Raw genomic sequence first — 22327 nt, 5'->3', positions numbered from 1 at the left:
CGCGGGGAGCGGCAGCCCCAGCCGGCAGCCGCAGGGCATCAGGGAAGACACCAGGCTGGGCCCCCCGCGGCACAGCGGGGGCACGTCCCCCGCACTCGACTTAGGGAAGGCTGCTGGAGACTGCTGCGGCCACCCTGCTGCCGGGTTTCTGGAGGGCTTCCTGGAAGCAGCCTCCACACCAAGCCCTTGGAAGGCCCAGGCGACGGAGGAGCCGGTCAGGCAGGGGCCGAGGACGGTGAGAGGCCGGGCGGGAAGGAGCATGTCAGGCAGGGGCAGAGGACGGTGACAGGCCGGGCGGGGAGGAGCCGGTCAGGCGGGGGCCCAGGACAGTGACGGGCCTGGCCGGGGAGGAGTGCGTCAGGCAGGGGCAGAGGAGACGGGCTGGGTAAGGGGTAGAGTGACAGTTAGGGCACAATTCACAATCGCAAAGACGTGGAAGCGACCCGAGTGCCCATCCATCCAGGAGTGCATTAATAAAATGTGGCGCGTTGACACCACGGAGTGCCATTCGGCTGTGAGGAGCAGCGGTGAGAGGGCGCCTCTCGTGTTCTCCTGGCCAGAGCTGGAACCCGTTCCAGTAAGCCAGGTATCCCAAGAATGGACACACGAGCACCACGTGAGCGCGCTCACCAGCAAATTGGTATGAACGGATGGACACCTAAGTGGACGGAGAGGAATCACCTTCATCGGGTGGGTGTCGGGCGGGTGGGGGGAGGCGATGGGCATCCACATCCATTAGGAATGGGGTGGGTGCGCACCGACTGGGGGATGGGCGCACTTGAAGCTCTGACCCCAGGGGGGAGGCTTGGAGAGGGCAACTGTACCCGACCTTAACACTGGTACCCCCACAATACGCTGGAACAACATGAGAGGTATATGAATGAGAACACAGGGGGGAGGGGTGCACGGGCAACACATGTCACCTGAATACTTGTACTCCCATCATCTGCTTGAAAAGAGAGAGAAAAGAAAATGCAATCATAGAGGTAAGAGACACTTTTTAAAAATCATGAATCCGAAGAGAAAAGTAAAAGGAGGCCTGTGGAGCAGGTCTGGGTGTGACTCCGGATCCCCCAACATCAGGTGCCACCACCAAAGATTCCTGCGTGGAGCCCATAGAACCCCCAAAAGCAACGGGACGAGTTCTGGTCACATACTCCCTCAAAATGACATCCTGGCCTTCTTCTGGAACTCCCTCCCCTCTCAGACTCTCAAGGTTTTCTCCAGCGTGTCGGTTCCCACAGAGCAGACCTTTGGTCTGAGACCTGACAGTCCAGATGCCACGCATGCTGCCGCGTGGCGGCGGTGTCGCGGCTTGGGACAAGAGGAGGCCCCACGGTGCGGGCTGAGGCGCCAGGCAGCGCGGCGGGCGCTGAGGGTTGGGGTCACCCCCACCCCGGGCCGCCGCCGCGCTCCCAGAAAGGGGACAGAACAAGAGGCAAAAAAAAAAAAAAAAAAAAAGAAGCAGCCTGTGGCCCCCGGTATTCCCAGGCAGTCTCCCATCCAAGTACTGACCGGGCCCGACCCTGCTTAGCTTCCGAGACCAGACGAGATCGGGGGCGTTCAGGGTGGTGTGGCCCTAGACGGCGGCGGAGGGCGCCCCTGCCCCGCTCAAGAAGCCGAGCCTCTCTGCGCTTTCCCCCCGCCGCCGCCGCCGCCGCCGCCGCCGCCGCCGCCGCCGCCGCCTCCCGCCCCAGGCCCCGCGCCGGGCCGGGCCTGTTGAGTTCGCCGGCCGGGTCCCGTGGGCTCCCAGGGACGGGGGTGATGGGCGGGGCGGGGCGGGGGGCTGTCTCTCTATACACACACACACACACTCACACTCACTCACACTCACACAAGATGCGCCTCCACGGCTGGACTCGCCAAGGTGGAGCCCTCCCAGCCCCCCTCGTCTCCTCGCCCGGCCTCCTTCACCTACCCGCTGCCCACCCCCAGCGCGTCGCCGCCGCTGACGCTGACTGCGCACGCGCGCGCCCTTTGACCCCAGCCAGGGGCCGCCCTCCCCCACAACCCCTTTCAGCTGTGCCCCCCCTCGCCCTGTGGGTGGGCTGCCGCCTATTCCCCCGGGCCAGGGCTGGGGCACAGCGCAAGGGGGAGGGGAGCCAGTGTATGGGGCGTCTCTCTCTGGGGATGTGTCCCATGGGTGGGGTGGGGTGGCGTGGTTTGTGGGGCGCTGAAGAAATCAGTCCCCTCCATCTCCTACCTCTGGAAAACGCCCAAGCCCGTGGAGAACCGCCGGCACCGCTTCGTGGGGGCCGGGACCCTCCTCTGTGTCCTCCTGTGGCCCGGTCCAAGGGGCCTGGGCCTGGCCGGGGCTGCATTGGACCCCGACCACCCTGGCGTGTGGACTCGCTAAAAATCGGCCATTAGATATTGGATTCCAGCTTCATTGAGGTCATTTCACTAATGAGTGCACCGGAAAGAGTTTCCTAATCCATCTGTGAGGGTGGCAACTGAAAGAGAATTTGAAAGCTGACAGAATAGGCGAGGGAAGGCATAGGAGATTTCCACACCCAGCAAGGAAGCCTTTCCCGAAATGGAAGAAAGAAACGAGCAAACAGAGACACCGGTAGCCCGCCCGGAAAAGAGTCTGCCCCCGAGAGAAAGCACCCTGACCAGGTTCACCCGTGGGTGGGTGGCGAGCTAGCGGCGTTCAGAAGAGCGAGGCCCGCAGTCTGTGCGGAAGACACCTGCGCTCGGGTGTGTGTGGCGGCCCGATTCACAAGCAGCTCTAGATGTTAAACCAAGGAGAAGCCAGGGAGTTCCCAAGGCCCCAGGTGTCCTCAGCCCACGACTGGCTGCTGTGGGAATGCGAAGCCCGGCTCCTTGTCTCAGAGCGGGGTTCCCAGGAGGATCAGGCTGAAGCTGGGACTTGGCCTCAAAGTGTCCCCTCGCATGGCCACCCCCTTCCCCTTCCTGCTCCTCTACTCCTGGTGCCCCTCCATCCAGGGGCCAGACCTTAAAGAGTCACCGCAAGAGAATCCTGGTCCCAAAGGAGCCTTCTGGGGGACCGGTGCTGAGAGAGGTTGTGGGCATGGCCCGCTGGGGCTCTGCCCGACCCAGGGCTGAGAGATGCCACCTCCCAGCTCTGGGTCCCTGCAGGAAGTGTTGGCAAGCACAGGGCCAGTCCCCCAAAGGCCCAGGTGCAGGGAGCCCAGGCCAAGCAGCCTGTGGAAGAAGCCACTTGCCGTGCCACCCCGGGAACAGGACTGCAGGCCCCGGCCCTTCCCACCTCCTCCTCCTCCTCCTCCTCCCCCCCCCCCGCGCCCCCCCCCCGGACATGGCACAGGGCTCAGAGACACCTCAGACTCTTGCTACCCAAGGTGCGAAGGGCATCAGTTGCTCCTCCAACCCCCCCCCGCCCAGCAGACCACGTTGTCCAGCCAGCCCCCGGGCCTCCCTGGGGTGCCCAGCACAAAAGTGCAGACACCCACCGGACCCTCAGTCTCAGCTTTCGGATGTTTTTGCCACTCTAAGGACCCGCAGGCCCGCTGGGCCTTCGGGCAGGACAGAGAGCCCCGGGATCCGACGTGGAGAGCTGCGTGTACGTACGTCCCCATCAGGAGGCGGTCCCCACCTCCGCGGCTCTCCCCTCGCGGGGAGCGGCAGCCCCAGCCGGCAGCCGCAGGGCATCAGGGAAGACACCAGGCTGGGCCCCCCGCGGCACAGCGGGGGCACGTCCCCCGCACTCGACTTAGGGAAGGCTGCTGGAGACTGCTGCGGCCACCCTGCTGCCGGGTTTCTGGAGGGCTTCCTGGAAGCAGCCTCCACACCAAGCCCTTGGAAGGCCCAGGCGACGGAGGAGCCGGTCAGGCAGGGGCCGAGGACGGTGAGAGGCCGGGCGGGAAGGAGCATGTCAGGCAGGGGCAGAGGACGGTGACAGGCCGGGCGGGGAGGAGCCGGTCAGGCGGGGGCCCAGGACAGTGACGGGCCTGGCCGGGGAGGAGTGCGTCAGGCAGGGGCAGAGGAGACGGGCTGGGTAAGGGGTAGAGTGACAGTTAGGGCACAATTCACAATCGCAAAGACGTGGAAGCGACCCGAGTGCCCATCCATCCAGGAGTGCATTAATAAAATGTGGCGCGTTGACACCACGGAGTGCCATTCGGCTGTGAGGAGCAGCGGTGAGAGGGCGCCTCTCGTGTTCTCCTGGCCAGAGCTGGAACCCGTTCCAGTAAGCCAGGTATCCCAAGAATGGACACACGAGCACCACGTGAGCGCGCTCACCAGCAAATTGGTATGAACGGATGGACACCTAAGTGGACGGAGAGGAATCACCTTCATCGGGTGGGTGTCGGGCGGGTGGGGGGAGGCGATGGGCATCCACATCCATTAGGAATGGGGTGGGTGCGCACCGACTGGGGGATGGGCGCACTTGAAGCTCTGACCCCAGGGGGGAGGCTTGGAGAGGGCAACTGTACCCGACCTTAACACTGGTACCCCCACAATACGCTGGAACAACATGAGAGGTATATGAATGAGAACACAGGGGGGAGGGGTGCACGGGCAACACATGTCACCTGAATACTTGTACTCCCATCATCTGCTTGAAAAGAGAGAGAAAAGAAAATGCAATCATAGAGGTAAGAGACACTTTTTAAAAATCATGAATCCGAAGAGAAAAGTAAAAGGAGGCCTGTGGAGCAGGTCTGGGTGTGACTCCGGATCCCCCAACATCAGGTGCCACCACCAAAGATTCCTGCGTGGAGCCCATAGAACCCCCAAAAGCAACGGGACGAGTTCTGGTCACATACTCCCTCAAAATGACATCCTGGCCTTCTTCTGGAACTCCCTCCCCTCTCAGACTCTCAAGGTTTTCTCCAGCGTGTCGGTTCCCACAGAGCAGACCTTTGGTCTGAGACCTGACAGTCCAGATGCCACGCATGCTGCCGCGTGGCGGCGGTGTCGCGGCTTGGGACAAGAGGAGGCCCCACGGTGCGGGCTGAGGCGCCAGGCAGCGCGGCGGGCGCTGAGGGTTGGGGTCACCCCCACCCCGGGCCGCCGCCGCGCTCCCAGAAAGGGGACAGAACAAGAGGCAAAAAAAAAAAAAAAAAAAAAGAAGCAGCCTGTGGCCCCCGGTATTCCCAGGCAGTCTCCCATCCAAGTACTGACCGGGCCCGACCCTGCTTAGCTTCCGAGACCAGACGAGATCGGGGGCGTTCAGGGTGGTGTGGCCCTAGACGGCGGCGGAGGGCGCCCCTGCCCCGCTCAAGAAGCCGAGCCTCTCTGCGCTTTCCCCCCGCCGCCGCCGCCGCCGCCGCCGCCGCCGCCGCCGCCTCCCGCCCCAGGCCCCGCGCCGGGCCGGGCCTGTTGAGTTCGCCGGCCGGGTCCCGTGGGCTCCCAGGGACGGGGGTGATGGGCGGGGCGGGGCGGGGGGCTGTCTCTCTATACACACACACACACACTCACACTCACTCACACTCACACAAGATGCGCCTCCACGGCTGGACTCGCCAAGGTGGAGCCCTCCCAGCCCCCCTCGTCTCCTCGCCCGGCCTCCTTCACCTACCCGCTGCCCACCCCCAGCGCGTCGCCGCCGCTGACGCTGACTGCGCACGCGCGCGCCCTTTGACCCCAGCCAGGGGCCGCCCTCCCCCACAACCCCTTTCAGCTGTGCCCCCCCTCGCCCTGTGGGTGGGCTGCCGCCTATTCCCCCGGGCCAGGGCTGGGGCACAGCGCAAGGGGGAGGGGAGCCAGTGTATGGTGCGTCTCTCTCTGGGGATGTGTCCCATGGGTGGGGTGGGGTGGCGTGGTTTGTGGGGCGCTGAAGAAATCAGTCCCCTCCATCTCCTACCTCTGGAAAACGCCCAAGCCCGTGGAGAACCGCCGGCACCGCTTCGTGGGGGCCGGGACCCTCCTCTGTGTCCTCCTGTGGCCCGGTCCAAGGGGCCTGGGCCTGGCCGGGGCTGCATTGGACCCCGACCACCCTGGCGTGTGGACTCGCTAAAAATCGGCCATTTGATATTGGATTCCAGCTTCATTGAGGTCATTTCACTAATGAGTGCACCGGAAAGAGTTTCCTAATCCATCTGTGAGGGTGGCAACTGAAAGAGAATTTGAAAGCTGACAGAATAGGCGAGGGAAGGCATAGGAGATTTCCACACCCAGCAAGGAAGCCTTTCCCGAAATGGAAGAAAGAAACGAGCAAACAGAGACACCGGTAGCCCGCCCGGAAAAGAGTCTGCCCCCGAGAGAAAGCACCCTGACCAGGTTCACCCGTGGGTGGGTGGCGAGCTAGCGGCGTTCAGAAGAGCGAGGCCCGCAGTCTGTGCGGAAGACACCTGCACTCGGGTGTGTGTGGCGGCCCGATTCACAAGCAGCTCTAGATGTTAAACCAAGGAGAAGCCAGGGAGTTCCCAAGGCCCCAGGTGTCCTCAGCCCACGACTGGCTGCTGTGGGAATGCGAAGCCCGGCTCCTTGTCTCAGAGCGGGGTTCCCAGGAGGATCAGGCTGAAGCTGGGACTTGGCCTCAAAGTGTCCCCTCGCATGGCCACCCCCTTCCCCTTCCTGCTCCTCTACTCCTGGTGCCCCTCCATCCAGGGGCCAGACCTTAAAGAGTCACCGCAAGAGAATCCTGGTCCCAAAGGAGCCTTCTGGGGGACCGGTGCTGAGAGAGGTTGTGGGCATGGCCCGCTGGGGCTCTGCCCGACCCAGGGCTGAGAGTTGCCACCTCCCAGCTCTGGGTCCCTGCAGGAAGTGTTGGCAAGCACAGGGCCAGTCCCCCAAAGGCCCAGGTACAGGGAGCCCAGGCCAAGCAGCCTGTGGAAGAAGCCACTTGCCGTGCCACCCCGGGAACAGGACTGCAGGCCCCGGCCCTTCCCACCTCCTCCTCCTCCTCCTCCTCCCCCCCCCCGCGCCCCGCCCCCGGACATGGCACAGGGCTCAGAGACACCTCAGACTCTTGCTACCCAAGGTGCGAAGGGCATCAGTTGCTCCTCCAACCCCCCCCCGCCCAGCAGACCACGTTGTCCAGCCAGCCCCCGGGCCTCCCTGGGGTGCCCAGCACAAAAGTGCAGACACCCACCGGACCCTCAGTCTCAGCTTTCGGATGTTTTTGCCACTCTAAGGACCCACAGGCCCGCTGGGCCTTCGGGCAGGACAGAGAGCCCCGGGATCCGACGTCGAGAGCTGCGTGTACGTACGTCCCCATCAGGAGGCGGTCCCCACCTCCGCGGCTCTCCCCTCGCGGGGAGCGGCAGCCCCAGCCGGCAGCCGCAGGGCATCAGGGAAGACACCAGGCTGGGCCCCCCGCGGCACAGCGGGGGCACGTCCCCCGCACTCGACTTAGGGAAGGCTGCTGGAGACTGCTGCGGCCACCCTGCTGCCGGGTTTCTGGAGGGCTTCCTGGAAGCAGCCTCCACACCAAGCCCTTGGAAGGCCCAGGCGACGGAGGAGCCGGTCAGGCAGGGGCCGAGGACGGTGAGAGGCCGGGCGGGAAGGAGCATGTCAGGCAGGGGCAGAGGACGGTGACAGGCCGGGCGGGGAGGAGCCGGTCAGGCGGGGGCCCAGGACAGTGACGGGCCTGGCCGGGGAGGAGTGCGTCAGGCAGGGGCAGAGGAGACGGGCTGGGTAAGGGGTAGGGTGACAGTTAGGGCACAATTCACAATCGCAAAGACGTGGAAGCGACCCGAGTGCCCATCCATCCAGGAGTGCATTAATAAAATGTGGCGCGTGGACACCACGGAGTGCCATTCGGCTGTGAGGAGCAGCGGTGAGAGGGCGCCTCTCGTGTTCTCCTGGCCAGAGCTGGAACCCGTTCCAGTAAGCCAGGTATCCCAAGAATGGACACACGAGCACCACGTGAGCGCGCTCACCAGCAAATTGGTACGAACGGATGGACACCTAAGTGGACGGAGAGGAATCACCTTCATCGGGTGGGTGTCGGGCGGGTGGGGGGAGGCGATGGGCATCCACATCCATTAGGAATGGGGTGGGTGCGCACCGACTGGGGGATGGGCGCACTTGAAGCTCTGACCCCAGGGGGGAGGCTTGGAGAGGGCAACTGTACCCGACCTTAACACTGGTACCCCCACAATACGCTGGAACAACATGAGAGGTATATGAATGAGAACACAGGGGGGAGGGGTGCACGGGCAACACATGTCACCTGAATACTTGTACTCCCATCATCTGCTTGAAAAGAGAGAGAAAAGAAAATGCAATCATAGAGGTAAGAGACACTTTTTAAAAATCATGAATCCGAAGAGAAAAGTAAAAGGAGGCCTGTGGAGCAGGTCTGGGTGTGACTCCGGATCCCCCAACATCAGGTGCCACCACCAAAGATTCCTGCGTGGAGCCCATAGAACCCCCAAAAGCAACGGGACGAGTTCTGGTCACATACTCCCTCAAAATGACATCCTGGCCTTCTTCTGGAACTCCCTCCCCTCTCAGACTCTCAAGGTTTTCTCCAGCGTGTCTGTTCCCACAGAGCAGACCTTTGGTCTGAGACCTGACAGTGCAGATGCCACGCATGCTGCCGCGTGGCGGCGGTGTCGCGGCTTGGGACAAGAGGAGGCCCCACGGTGCGGGCTGAGGCGCCAGGCAGCGCGGCGGGCGCTGAGGGTTGGGGTCACCCCCACCCCGGGCCGCCGCCGCGCTCCCAGAAAGGGGACAGAACAAGAGGCAAAAAAAAAAAAAAAAAAAAAGAAGCAGCCTGTGGCCCCCGGTATTCCCAGGCAGTCTCCCATCCAAGTACTGACCGGGCCCGACCCTGCTTAGCTTCCGAGACCAGACGAGATCGGGGGCGTTCAGGGTGGTGTGGCCCTAGACGGCGGCGGAGGGCGCCCCTGCCCCGCTCAAGAAGCCGAGCCTCTCTGAGCTTTCCCGCCGCCGCCGCCGCCGCCGCCGCCGCCGCCGCCGCCTCCCGCCCCAGGCCCCGCGCCGGGCCGGGCCTGTTGAGTTCGCCGGCCGGGTCCCGTGGGCTCCCAGGGACGGGGGTGATGGGCGGGGCGGGGCGGGGGGCTGTCTCTCTATACACACACACACACACTCACACTCACTCACACTCACACAAGATGCGCCTCCACGGCTGGACTCGCCAAGGTGGAGCCCTCCCAGCCCCCCTCGTCTCCTCGCCCGGCCTCCTTCACCTACCCGCTGCCCACCCCCAGCGCGTCGCCGCCGCTGACGCTGACTGCGCACGCGCGCGCCCTTTGACCCCAGCCAGGGGCCGCCCTCCCCCACAACCCCTTTCAGCTGTGCCCCCCCTCGCCCTGTGGGTGGGCTGCCGCCTATTCCCCCGGGCCAGGGCTGGGGCACAGCGCAAGGGGGAGGGGAGCCAGTGTATGGGGCGTCTCTCTCTGGGGATGTGTCCCATGGGTGGGGTGGGGTGGCGTGGTTTGTGGGGCGCTGAAGAAATCAGTCCCCTCCATCTCCTACCTCTGGAAAACGCCCAAGCCCGTGGAGAACCGCCGGCACCGCTTCGTGGGGGCCGGGACCCTCCTCTGTGTCCTCCTGTGGCCCGGTCCAAGGGGCCTGGGCCTGGCCGGGGCTGCATTGGACCCCGACCACCCTGGCGTGTGGACTCGCTAAAAATCGGCCATTAGATATTGGATTCCAGCTTCATTGAGGTCATTTCACTAATGAGTGCACCGGAAAGAGTTTCCTAATCCATCTGTGAGGGTGGCAACTGAAAGAGAATTTGAAAGCTGACAGAATAGGCGAGGGAAGGCATAGGAGATTTCCACACCCAGCAAGGAAGCCTTTCCCGAAATGGAAGAAAGAAACGAGCAAACAGAGACACCGGTAGCCCGCCCGGAAAAGAGTCTGCCCCCGAGAGAAAGCACCCTGACCAGGTTCACCCGTGGGTGGGTGGCGAGCTAGCGGCGTTCAGAAGAGCGAGGCCCGCAGTCTGTGCGGAAGACACCTGCACTCGGGTGTGTGTGGCGGCCCGATTCACAAGCAGCTCTAGATGTTAAACCAAGGAGAAGCCAGGGAGTTCCCAAGGCCCCAGGTGTCCTCAGCCCACGACTGGCTGCTGTGGGAATGCGAAGCCCGGCTCCTTGTCTCAGAGCGGGGTTCCCAGGAGGATCAGGCTGAAGCTGGGACTTGGCCTCAAAGTGTCCCCTCGCATGGCCACCCCCTTCCCCTTCCTGCTCCTCTACTCCTGGTGCCCCTCCATCCAGGGGCCAGACCTTAAAGAGTCACCGCAAGAGAATCCTGGTCCCAAAGGAGCCTTCTGGGGGACCGGTGCTGAGAGAGGTTGTGGGCATGGCCCGCTGGGGCTCTGCCCGACCCAGGGCTGAGAGATGCCACCTCCCAGCTCTGGGTCCCTGCAGGAAGTGTTGGCAAGCACAGGGCCAGTCCCCCAAAGGCCCAGGTGCAGGGAGCCCAGGCCAAGCAGCCTGTGGAAGAAGCCACTTGCCGTGCCACCCCGGGAACAGGACTGCAGGCCCCGGCCCTTCCCACCTCCTCCTCCTCCTCCTCCTCCCCCCCCCCGCGCCCCCCCCCCCCCGGACATGGCACAGGGCTCAGAGACACCTCAGACTCTTGCTACCCAAGGTGCGAAGGGCATCAGTTGCTCCTCCAACCCCCCCCCCCGCCCAGCAGACCACGTTGTCCAGCCAGCCCCCGGGCCTCCCTGGGGTGCCCAGCACAAAAGTGCAGACACCCACCGGACCCTCAGTCTCAGCTTTCGGATGTTTTTGCCACTCTAAGGACCCGCAGGCCCGCTGGGCCTTCGGGCAGGACAGAGAGCCCCGGGATCCGACGTGGAGAGCTGCGTGTACGTACGTCCCCATCAGGAGGCGGTCCCCACCTCCGCGGCTCTCCCCTCGCGGGGAGCGGCAGCCCCAGCCGGCAGCCGCAGGGCCTCAGGGAAGACACCAGGCTGGGCCCCCCGCGGCACAGCGGGGGCACGTCCCCCGCACTCGACTTAGGGAAGGCTGCTGGAGACTGCTGCGGCCACCCTGCTGCCGGGTTTCTGGAGGGCTTCCTGGAAGCAGCCTCCACACCAAGCCCTTGGAAGGCCCAGGCGACGGAGGAGCCGGTCAGGCAGGGGCCGAGGACGGTGAGAGGCCGGGCGGGAAGGAGCATGTCAGGCAGGGGCAGAGGACGGTGACAGGCCGGGCGGGGAGGAGCCGGTCAGGCGGGGGCCCAGGACAGTGACGGGCCTGGCCGGGGAGGAGTGCGTCAGGCAGGGGCAGAGGAGACGGGCTGGGTAAGGGGTAGGGTGACAGTTAGGGCACAATTCACAATCGCAAAGACGTGGAAGCGACCCGAGTGCCCATCCATCCAGGAGTGCATTAATAAAATGTGGCGCGTGGACACCACGGAGTGCCATTCGGCTGTGAGGAGCAGCGGTGAGAGGGCGCCTCTCGTGTTCTCCTGGCCAGAGCTGGAACCCGTTCCAGTAAGCCAGGTATCCCAAGAATGGACACACGAGCACCACGTGAGCGCGCTCACCAGCAAATTGGTACGAACGGATGGACACCTAAGTGGACGGAGAGGAATCACCTTCATCGGGTGGGTGTCGGGCGGGTGGGGGGAGGCGATGGGCATCCACATCCATTAGGAATGGGGTGGGTGCGCACCGACTGGGGGATGGGCGCACTTGAAGCTCTGACCCCAGGGGGGAGGCTTGGAGAGGGCAACTGTACCCGACCTTAACACTGGTACCCCCACAATACGCTGGAACAACATGAGAGGTATATGAATGAGAACACAGGGGGGAGGGGTGCACGGGCAACACATGTCACCTGAATACTTGTACTCCCATCATCTGCTTGAAAAGAGAGAGAAAAGAAAATGCAATCATAGAGGTAAGAGACACTTTTTAAAAATCATGAATCCGAAGAGAAAAGTAAAAGGAGGCCTGTGGAGCAGGTCTGGGTGTGACTCCGGATCCCCCAACATCAGGTGCCACCACCAAAGATTCCTGCGTGGAGCCCATAGAACCCCCAAAAGCAACGGGACGAGTTCTGGTCACATACTCCCTCAAAATGACATCCTGGCCTTCTTCTGGAACTCCCTCCCCTCTCAGACTCTCAAGGTTTTCTCCAGCGTGTCTGTTCCCACAGAGCAGACCTTTGGTCTGAGACCTGACAGTGCAGATGCCACGCATGCTGCCGCGTGGCGGCGGTGTCGCGGCTTGGGACAAGAGGAGGCCCCACGGTGCGGGCTGAGGCGCCAGGCAGCGCGGCGGGCGCTGAGGGTTGGGGTCACCCCCACCCCGGGCCGCCGCCGCGCTCCCAGAAAGGGGACAGAACAAGAGGCAAAAAAAAAAAAAAAAAAAAAGAAGCAGCCTGTGGCCCCCGGTATTCCCAGGCAGTCTCCCATCCAAGTACTGACCGGGCCCGACCCTGCTTAGCTTCCGAGACCAGACGAGATCGGGGGCGTTCAGGGTGGTGTGGCCCTAGACGGCGGCGGAGGGCGCCCCTGCCCCGCTCAAGAAGCCGAGCCTCTCTGCGCTTTCCCGCCGCCGCCGCCGCCGCCGCCGCCGCCGCCGCCGCCGCCGCCTCCCGCCCCAGGCCCCGCGCCGGGCCGGGCCTGTTGAGTTCGCCGGCCGGGTCCCGTGGGCTCCCAGGGACGGGGGTGATGGGCGGGGCGGGGCGGGGGGCTGTCTCTCTATACACACACACACACACTCACACTCACTCACACTCACACAAGATGCGCCTCCACGGCTGGACTCGCCAAGGTGGAGCCCTCCCAGCCCCCCTCGTCTCCTCGCCCGGCCTCCTTCACCTACCCGCTGCCCACCCCCAGCGCGTCGCCGCCGCTGACGCTGACTGCGCACGCGCGCGCCCTTTGACCCCAGCCAGGGGCCGCCCTCCCCCACAACCCCTTTCAGCTGTGCCCCCCCTCGCCCTGTGGGTGGGCTGCCGCCTATTCCCCCGGGCCAGGGCTGGGGCACAGCGCAAGGGGGAGGGGAGCCAGTGTATGGGGCGTCTCTCTCTGGGGATGTGTCCCATGGGTGGGGTGGGGTGGCGTGGTTTGTGGGGCGCTGAAGAAATCAGTCCCCTCCATCTCCTACCTCTGGAAAACGCCCAAGCCCGTGGAGAACCGCCGGCACCGCTTCGTGGGGGCCGGGACCCTCCTCTGTGTCCTCCTGTGGCCCGGTCCAAGGGGCCTGGGCCTGGCCGGGGCTGCATTGGACCCCGACCACCCTGGCGTGTGGACTCGCTAAAAATCGGCCATTAGATATTGGATTCCAGCTTCATTGAGGTCATTTCACTAATGAGTGCACCGGAAAGAGTTTCCTAATCCATCTGTGAGGGTGGCAACTGAAAGAGAATTTGAAAGCTGACAGAATAGGCGAGGGAAGGCATAGGAGATTTCCACACCCAGCAAGGAAGCCTTTCCCGAAATGGAAGAAAGAAACGAGCAAACAGAGACACCGGTAGCCCGCCCGGAAAAGAGTCTGCCCCCGAGAGAAAGCACCCTGACCAGGTTCACCCGTGGGTGGGTGGCGAGCTAGCGGCGTTCAGAAGAGCGAGGCCCGCAGTCTGTGCGGAAGACACCTGCACTCGGGTGTGTGTGGCGGCCCGATTCACAAGCAGCTCTAGATGTTAAACCAAGGAGAAGCCAGGGAGTTCCCAAGGCCCCAGGTGTCCTCAGCCCACGACTGGCTGCTGTGGGAATGCGAAGCCCGGCTCCTTGTCTCAGAGCGGGGTTCCCAGGAGGATCAGGCTGAAGCTGGGACTTGGCCTCAAAGTGTCCCCTCGCATGGCCACCCCCTTCCCCTTCCTGCTCCTCTACTCCTGGTGCCCCTCCATCCAGGGGCCAGACCTTAAAGAGTCACCGCAAGAGAATCCTGGTCCCAAAGGAGCCTTCTGGGGGACCGGTGCTGAGAGAGGTTGTGGGCATGGCCCGCTGGGGCTCTGCCCGACCCAGGGCTGAGAGATGCCACCTCCCAGCTCTGGGTCCCTGCAGGAAGTGTTGGCAAGCACAGGGCCAGTCCCCCAAAGGCCCAGGTGCAGGGAGCCCAGGCCAAGCAGCCTGTGGAAGAAGCCACTTGCCGTGCCACCCCGGGAACAGGACTGCAGGCCCCGGCCCTTCCCACCTCCTCCTCCTCCTCCTCCTCCCCCCCCCCGCGCCCCCCCCCCCCGGACATGGCACAGGGCTCAGAGACACCTCAGACTCTTGCTACCCAAGGTGCGAAGGGCATCAGTTGCTCCTCCAACCCCCCCCCCCGCCCAGCAGACCACGTTGTCCAGCCAGCCCCCGGGCCTCCCTGGGGTGCCCAGCACAAAAGTGCAGACACCCACCGGACCCTCAGTCTCAGCTTTCGGATGTTTTTGCCACTCTAAGGACCCGCAGGCCCGCTGGGCCTTCGGGCAGGACAGAGAGCCCCGGGATCCGACGTGGAGAGCTGCGTGTACGTACGTCCCCATCAGGAGGCGGTCCCCACCTCCGCGGCTCTCCCCTCGCGGGGAGCGGCAGCCCCAGCCGGCAGCCGCAGGGCCTCAGGGAAGACACCAGGCTGGGCCCCCCGCGGCACAGCGGGGGCACGTCCCCCGCACTCGACTTAGGGAAGGCTGCTGGAGACTGCTGCGGCCACCCTGCTGCCGGGTTTCTGGAGGGCTTCCTGGAAGCAGCCTCCACACCAAGCCCTTGGAAGGCCCAGGCGACGGAGGAGCCGGTCAGGCAGGGGCCGAGGACGGTGAGAGGCCGGGCGGGAAGGAGCATGTCAGGCAGGGGCAGAGGACGGTGACAGGCCGGGCGGGGAGGAGCCGGTCAGGCGGGGGCCCAGGACAGTGACGGGCCTGGCCGGGGAGGAGTGCGTCAGGCAGGGGCAGAGGAGACGGGCTGGGTAAGGGGTAGGGTGACAGTTAGGGCACAATTCACAATCGCAAAGACGTGGAAGCGACCCGAGTGCCCATCCATCCAGGAGTGCATTAATAAAATGTGGCGCGTGGACACCACGGAGTGCCATTCGGCTGTGAGGAGCAGCGGTGAGAGGGCGCCTCTCGTGTTCTCCTGGCCAGAGCTGGAACCCGTTCCAGTAAGCCAGGTATCCCAAGAATGGACACACGAGCACCACGTGAGCGCGCTCACCAGCAAATTGGTACGAACGGATGGACACCTAAGTGGACGGAGAGGAATCACCTTCATCGGGTGGGTGTCGGGCGGGTGGGGGGAGGCGATGGGCATCCACATCCATTAGGAATGGGGTGGGTGCGCACCGACTGGGGGATGGGCGCACTTGAAGCTCTGACCCCAGGGGGGAGGCTTGGAGAGGGCAACTGTACCCGACCTTAACACTGGTACCCCCACAATACGCTGGAACAACATGAGAGGTATATGAATGAGAACACAGGGGGGAGGGGTGCACGGGCAACACATGTCACCTGAATACTTGTACTCCCATCATCTGCTTGAAAAGAGAGAGAAAAGAAAATGCAATCATAGAGGTAAGAGACACTTTTTAAAAATCATGAATCCGAAGAGAAAAGTAAAAGGAGGCCTGTGGAGCAGGTCTGGGTGTGACTCCGGATCCCCCAACATCAGGTGCCACCACCAAAGATTCCTGCGTGGAGCCCATAGAACCCCCAAAAGCAACGGGACGAGTTCTGGTCACATACTCCCTCAAAATGACATCCTGGCCTTCTTCTGGAACTCCCTCCCCTCTCAGACTCTCAAGGTTTTCTCCAGCGTGTCTGTTCCCACAGAGCAGACCTTTGGTCTGAGACCTGACAGTGCAGATGCCACGCATGCTGCCGCGTGGCGGCGGTGTCGCGGCTTGGGACAAGAGGAGGCCCCACGGTGCGGGCTGAGGCGCCAGGCAGCGCGGCGGGCGCTGAGGGTTGGGGTCACCCCCACCCCGGGCCGCCGCCGCGCTCCCAGAAAGGGGACAGAACAAGAGGCAAAAAAAAAAAAAAAAAAAAAGAAGCAGCCTGTGGCCCCCGGTATTCCCAGGCAGTCTCCCATCCAAGTACTGACCGGGCCCGACCCTGCTTAGCTTCCGAGACCAGACGAGATCGGGGGCGTTCAGGGTGGTGTGGCCCTAGACGGCGGCGGAGGGCGCCCCTGCCCCGCTCAAGAAGCCGAGCCTCTCTGCGCTTTCCCGCCGCCGCCGCCGCCGCCGCCGCCGCCGCCGCCGCCGCCGCCTCCCGCCCCAGGCCCCGCGCCGGGCCGGGCCTGTTGAGTTCGCCGGCCGGGTCCCGTGGGCTCCCAGGGACGGGGGTGATGGGCGGGGCGGGGCGGGGGGCTGTCTCTCTATACACACACACACACACTCACACTCACTCACACTCACACAAGATGCGCCTCCACGGCTGGACTCGCCAAGGTGGAGCCCTCCCAGCCCCCCTCGTCTCCTCGCCCGGCCTCCTTCACCTACCCGCTGCCCACCCCCAGCGCGTCGCCGCCGCTGACGCTGACTGCGCACGCGCGCGCCCTTTGACCCCAGCCAGGGGCCGCCCTCCCCCACAACCCCTTTCAGCTGTGCCCCCCCTCGCCCTGTGGGTGGGCTGCCGCCTATTCCCCCGGGCCAGGGCTGGGGCACAGCGCAAGGGGGAGGGGAGCCAGTGTATGGGGCGTCTCTCTCTGGGGATGTGTCCCATGGGTGGGGTGGGGTGGCGTGGTTTGTGGGGCGCTGAAGAAATCAGTCCCCTCCATCTCCTACCTCTGGAAAACGCCCAAGCCCGTGGAGAACCGCCGGCACCGCTTCGTGGGGGCCGGGACCCTCCTCTGTGTCCTCCTGTGGCCCGGTCCAAGGGGCCTGGGCCTGGCCGGGGCTGCATTGGACCCCGACCACCCTGGCGTGTGGACTCGCTAAAAATCGGCCATTAGATATTGGATTCCAGCTTCATTGAGGTCATTTCACTAATGAGTGCACCGGAAAGAGTTTCCTAATCCATCTGTGAGGGTGGCAACTGAAAGAGAATTTGAAAGCTGACAGAATAGGCGAGGGAAGGCATAGGAGATTTCCACACCCAGCAAGGAAGCCTTTCCCGAAATGGAAGAAAGAAACGAGCAAACAGAGACACCGGTAGCCCGCCCGGAAAAGAGTCTGCCCCCGAGAGAAAGCACCCTGACCAGGTTCACCCGTGGGTGGGTGGCGAGCTAGCGGCGTTCAGAAGAGCGAGGCCCGCAGTCTGTGCGGAAGACACCTGCACTCGGGTGTGTGTGGCGGCCCGATTCACAAGCAGCTCTAGATGTTAAACCAAGGAGAAGCCAGGGAGTTCCCAAGGCCCCAGGTGTCCTCAGCCCACGACTGGCTGCTGTGGGAATGCGAAGCCCGGCTCCTTGTCTCAGAGCGGGGTTCCCAGGAGGATCAGGCTGAAGCTGGGACTTGGCCTCAAAGTGTCCCCTCGCATGGCCACCCCCTTCCCCTTCCTGCTCCTCTACTCCTGGTGCCCCTCCATCCAGGGGCCAGACCTTAAAGAGTCACCGCAAGAGAATCCTGGTCCCAAAGGAGCCTTCTGGGGGACCGGTGCTGAGAGAGGTTGTGGGCATGGCCCGCTGGGGCTCTGCCCGACCCAGGGCTGAGAGATGCCACCTCCCAGCTCTGGGTCCCTGCAGGAAGTGTTGGCAAGCACAGGGCCAGTCCCCCAAAGGCCCAGGTGCAGGGAGCCCAGGCCAAGCAGCCTGTGGAAGAAGCCACTTGCCGTGCCACCCCGGGAACAGGACTGCAGGCCCCGGCCCTTCCCACCTCCTCCTCCTCCTCCTCCTCCCCCCCCCCGCGCCCCCCCCCGGACATGGCACAGGGCTCAGAGACACCTCAGACTCTTGCTACCCAAGGTGCGAAGGGCATCAGTTGCTCCTCCAAACCCCCCCCCGCCCAGCAGACCACGTTGTCCAGCCAGCCCCCGGGCCTCCCTGGGGTGCCCAGCACAAAAGTGCAGACACCCACCGGACCCTCAGTCTCAGCTTTCGGATGTTTTTGCCACTCTAAGGACCCGCAGGCCCGCTGGGCCTTCGGGCAGGACAGAGAGCCCCGGGATCCGACGTGGAGAGCTGCGTGTACGTACGTCCCCATCAGGAGGCGGTCCCCACCTCCGCGGCTCTCCCCTCGCGGGGAGCGGCAGCCCCAGCCGGCAGCCGCAGGGCATCAGGGAAGACACCAGGCTGGGCCCCCCGCGGCACAGCGGGGGCACGTCCCCCGCACTCGACTTAGGGAAGGCTGCTGGAGACTGCTGCGGCCACCCTGCTGCCGGGTTTCTGGAGGGCTTCCTGGAAGCAGCCTCCACACCAAGCCCTTGGAAGGCCCAGGCGACGGAGGAGCCGGTCAGGCAGGGGCCGAGGACGGTGAGAGGCCGGGCGGGAAGGAGCATGTCAGGCAGGGGCAGAGGACGGTGACAGGCCGGGCGGGGAGGAGCCGGTCAGGCGGGGGCCCAGGACAGTGACGGGCCTGGCCGGGGAGGAGTGCGTCAGGCAGGGGCAGAGGAGACGGGCTGGGTAAGGGGTAGGGTGACAGTTAGGGCACAATTCACAATCGCAAAGACGTGGAAGCGACCCGAGTGCCCATCCATCCAGGAGTGCATTAATAAAATGTGGCGCGTGGACACCACGGAGTGCCATTCGGCTGTGAGGAGCAGCGGTGAGAGGGCGCCTCTCGTGTTCTCCTGGCCAGAGCTGGAACCCGTTCCAGTAAGCCAGGTATCCCAAGAATGGACACACGAGCACCACGTGAGCGCGCTCACCAGCAAATTGGTACGAACGGATGGACACCTAAGTGGACGGAGAGGAATCACCTTCATCGGGTGGGTGTCGGGCGGGTGGGGGGAGGCGATGGGCATCCACATCCATTAGGAATGGGGTGGGTGCGCACCGACTGGGGGATGGGCGCACTTGAAGCTCTGACCCCAGGGGGGAGGCTTGGAGAGGGCAACTGTACCCGACCTTAACACTGGTACCCCCACAATACGCTGGAACAACATGAGAGGTATATGAATGAGAACACAGGGGGGAGGGGTGCACGGGCAACACATGTCACCTGAATACTTGTACTCCCATCATCTGCTTGAAAAGAGAGAGAAAAGAAAATGCAATCATAGAGGTAAGAGACACTTTTTAAAAATCATGAATCCGAAGAGAAAAGTAAAAGGAGGCCTGTGGAGCAGGTCTGGGTGTGACTCCGGATCCCCCAACATCAGGTGCCACCACCAAAGATTCCTGCGTGGAGCCCATAGAACCCCCAAAAGCAACGGGACGAGTTCTGGTCACATACTCCCTCAAAATGACATCCTGGCCTTCTTCTGGAACTCCCTCCCCTCTCAGACTCTCAAGGTTTTCTCCAGCGTGTCTGTTCCCACAGAGCAGACCTTTGGTCTGAGACCTGACAGTGCAGATGCCACGCATGCTGCCGCGTGGCGGCGGTGTCGCGGCTTGGGACAAGAGGAGGCCCCACGGTGCGGGCTGAGGCGCCAGGCAGCGCGGCGGGCGCTGAGGGTTGGGGTCACCCCCACCCCGGGCCGCCGCCGCGCTCCCAGAAAGGGGACAGAACAAGAGGCAAAAAAAAAAAAAAAAAAAAAGAAGCAGCCTGTGGCCCCCGGTATTCCCAGGCAGTCTCCCATCCAAGTACTGACCGGGCCCGACCCTGCTTAGCTTCCGAGACCAGACGAGATCGGGGGCGTTCAGGGTGGTGTGGCCCTAGACGGCGGCGGAGGGCGCCCCTGCCCCGCTCAAGAAGCCGAGCCTCTCTGCGCTTTCCCGCCGCCGCCGCCGCCGCCGCCGCCGCCGCCGCCGCCGCCGCCTCCCGCCCCAGGCCCCGCGCCGGGCCGGGCCTGTTGAGTTCGCCGGCCGGGTCCCGTGGGCTCCCAGGGACGGGGGTGATGGGCGGGGCGGGGCGGGGGGCTGTCTCTCTATACACACACACACACACTCACACTCACTCACACTCACACAAGATGCGCCTCCACGGCTGGACTCGCCAAGGTGGAGCCCTCCCAGCCCCCCTCGTCTCCTCGCCCGGCCTCCTTCACCTACCCGCTGCCCACCCCCAGCGCGTCGCCGCCGCTGACGCTGACTGCGCACGCGCGCGCCCTTTGACCCCAGCCAGGGGCCGCCCTCCCCCACAACCCCTTTCAGCTGTGCCCCCCCTCGCCCTGTGGGTGGGCTGCCGCCTATTCCCCCGGGCCAGGGCTGGGGCACAGCGCAAGGGGGAGGGGAGCCAGTGTATGGGGCGTCTCTCTCTGGGGATGTGTCCCATGGGTGGGGTGGGGTGGCGTGGTTTGTGGGGCGCTGAAGAAATCAGTCCCCTCCATCTCCTACCTCTGGAAAACGCCCAAGCCCGTGGAGAACCGCCGGCACCGCTTCGTGGGGGCCGGGACCCTCCTCTGTGTCCTCCTGTGGCCCGGTCCAAGGGGCCTGGGCCTGGCCGGGGCTGCATTGGACCCCGACCACCCTGGCGTGTGGACTCGCTAAAAATCGGCCATTAGATATTGGATTCCAGCTTCATTGAGGTCATTTCACTAATGAGTGCACCGGAAAGAGTTTCCTAATCCATCTGTGAGGGTGGCAACTGAAAGAGAATTTGAAAGCTGACAGAATAGGCGAGGGAAGGCATAGGAGATTTCCACACCCAGCAAGGAAGCCTTTCCCGAAATGGAAGAAAGAAACGAGCAAACAGAGACACCGGTAGCCCGCCCGGAAAAGAGTCTGCCCCCGAGAGAAAGCACCCTGACCAGGTTCACCCGTGGGTGGGTGGCGAGCTAGCGGCGTTCAGAAGAGCGAGGCCCGCAGTCTGTGCGGAAGACACCTGCACTCGGGTGTGTGTGGCGGCCCGATTCACAAGCAGCTCTAGATGTTAAACCAAGGAGAAGCCAGGGAGTTCCCAAGGCCCCAGGTGTCCTCAGCCCACGACTGGCTGCTGTGGGAATGCGAAGCCCGGCTCCTTGTCTCAGAGCGGGGTTCCCAGGAGGATCAGGCTGAAGCTGGGACTTGGCCTCAAAGTGTCCCCTCGCATGGCCACCCCCTTCCCCTTCCTGCTCCTCTACTCCTGGTGCCCCTCCATCCAGGGGCCAGACCTTAAAGAGTCACCGCAAGAGAATCCTGGTCCCAAAGGAGCCTTCTGGGGGACCGGTGCTGAGAGAGGTTGTGGGCATGGCCCGCTGGGGCTCTGCCCGACCCAGGGCTGAGAGATGCCACCTCCCAGCTCTGGGTCCCTGCAGGAAGTGTTGGCAAGCACAGGGCCAGTCCCCCAAAGGCCCAGGTGCAGGGAGCCCAGGCCAAGCAGCCTGTGGAAGAAGCCACTTGCCGTGCCACCCCGGGAACAGGACTGCAGGCCCCGGCCCTTCCCACCTCCTCCTCCTCCTCCTCCTCCCCCCCCCCGCGCCCCCCCCCGGACATGGCACAGGGCTCAGAGACACCTCAGACTCTTGCTACCCAAGGTGCGAAGGGCATCAGTTGCTCCTCCAAACCCCCCCCCGCCCAGCAGACCACGTTGTCCAGCCAGCCCCCGGGCCTCCCTGGGGTGCCCAGCACAAAAGTGCAGACACCCACCGGACCCTCAGTCTCAGCTTTCGGATGTTTTTGCCACTCTAAGGACCCGCAGGCCCGCTGGGCCTTCGGGCAGGACAGAGAGCCCCGGGATCCGACGTGGAGAGCTGCGTGTACGTACGTCCCCATCAGGAGGCGGTCCCCACCTCCGCGGCTCTCCCCTCGCGGGGAGCGGCAGCCCCAGCCGGCAGCCGCAGGGCATCAGGGAAGACACCAGGCTGGGCCCCCCGCGGCACAGCGGGGGCACGTCCCCCGCACTCGACTTAGGGAAGGCTGCTGGAGACTGCTGCGGCCACCCTGCTGCCGGGTTTCTGGAGGGCTTCCTGGAAGCAGCCTCCACACCAAGCCCTTGGAAGGCCCAGGCGACGGAGGAGCCGGTCAGGCAGGGGCCGAGGACGGTGAGAGGCCGGGCGGGAAGGAGCATGTCAGGCAGGGGCAGAGGACGGTGACAGGCCGGGCGGGGAGGAGCCGGTCAGGCGGGGGCCCAGGACAGTGACGGGCCTGGCCGGGGAGGAGTGCGTCAGGCAGGGGCAGAGGAGACGGGCTGGGTAAGGGGTAGGGTGACAGTTAGGGCACAATTCACAATCGCAAAGACGTGGAAGCGACCCGAGTGCCCATCCATCCAGGAGTGCATTAATAAAATGTGGCGCGTGGACACCACGGAGTGCCATTCGGCTGTGAGGAGCAGCGGTGAGAGGGCGCCTCTCGTGTTCTCCTGGCCAGAGCTGGAACCCGTTCCAGTAAGCCAGGTATCCCAAGAATGGACACACGAGCACCACGTGAGCGCGCTCACCAGCAAATTGGTACGAACGGATGGACACCTAAGTGGACGGAGAGGAATCACCTTCATCGGGTGGGTGTCGGGCGGGTGGGGGGAGGCGATGGGCATCCACATCCATTAGGAATGGGGTGGGTGCGCACCGACTGGGGGATGGGCGCACTTGAA

At 64.2% G+C, this 22327-nt stretch overlaps 6 pseudogenes; all 6 read right to left on the bottom strand.

Moving 5' to 3' along the window:
• Positions 1–1466: 1466 nt before the first annotated feature.
• LOC142876076 (uncharacterized) lies at positions 1467–1585 on the bottom strand (annotated as a pseudogene).
• Positions 1586–5060: 3475 nt separating this feature from the next.
• On the bottom strand, positions 5061–5179 carry LOC142876075 (uncharacterized; annotated as a pseudogene).
• A 3468-nt stretch (positions 5180–8647) lies between these two features.
• Positions 8648–8766, bottom strand: LOC142876073 (uncharacterized; annotated as a pseudogene).
• Positions 8767–12236: 3470 nt separating this feature from the next.
• On the bottom strand, positions 12237–12355 carry LOC142876072 (uncharacterized; annotated as a pseudogene).
• A 3475-nt stretch (positions 12356–15830) lies between these two features.
• Positions 15831–15949, bottom strand: LOC142876071 (uncharacterized; annotated as a pseudogene).
• Positions 15950–19420: 3471 nt separating this feature from the next.
• Positions 19421–19539, bottom strand: LOC142876070 (uncharacterized; annotated as a pseudogene).
• Positions 19540–22327: the final 2788 nt, after the last annotated feature.

The sequence above is a fragment of the Microcebus murinus genome, chromosome 14, assembly GCF_040939455.1.
Source record: "Microcebus murinus isolate Inina chromosome 14, M.murinus_Inina_mat1.0, whole genome shotgun sequence".
Classification (NCBI taxonomy): domain Eukaryota; kingdom Metazoa; phylum Chordata; class Mammalia; order Primates; family Cheirogaleidae; genus Microcebus; species Microcebus murinus.
Note: the sequence above shows the minus strand (reverse complement) of the source record. Positions and strands in the feature narration are given on the sequence as shown.